The following is a 570-nucleotide window of genomic DNA, read 5'->3' as shown; positions in this document are numbered from 1 at the left end:
CTGCAAACATCCATTAATAATCAGAACATGGAATGTACGAAGTATGCATCTAGGAAAATTGGAAGTTGTCAACAATGAAATGGAAGGCATAAAGATTGTTATCTTAGGCATCAGTGAACTGAAATGGACTGGTTTTGGCCATTTTGAATCAGACAATCATATGCTCTACTATGCCGGAAATGACAAATTGAAGAGGAATGGTGTGGCATTCATTGTCACAAAGAATATTTCAAGATCTATTCTGAAGTTCAATGCGGTCAGTGATAAGATAATATCCATACACCTACAGGGAAGACCAGTTAATACTACTATTATCCAAATTTACACACCAAGCACCAAAGCAAAGATGAGGTAATTGAAGATTTTTATCAACTTCTGCAGTCTGAAATTGACCAAATATGCAATCAAGATGTGTTGATTACTACTGGTGATTGGAATGCAAAGGTTGGAAACAAAGAAGAATCATCAGTAGTTGGAAGATATGACCTTGGTGATAGAAATGATGCCAGAGATCATATGATAGAATTTTGTAAGACCAATGACTTATTCATTGCAAATATCTTTTTCAAC

The sequence above is a fragment of the Orycteropus afer genome, unplaced genomic scaffold (genome assembly GCF_000298275.1).
Source record: "Orycteropus afer afer isolate SDZICR_OR568_19922 unplaced genomic scaffold, OryAfe1.0 scaffold01035, whole genome shotgun sequence".
Taxonomy (NCBI): Eukaryota; Metazoa; Chordata; class Mammalia; order Tubulidentata; family Orycteropodidae; genus Orycteropus; species Orycteropus afer.
The sequence above is the reverse complement of the archived record's forward strand: the minus strand, read 5'-3'. Positions refer to the sequence as shown.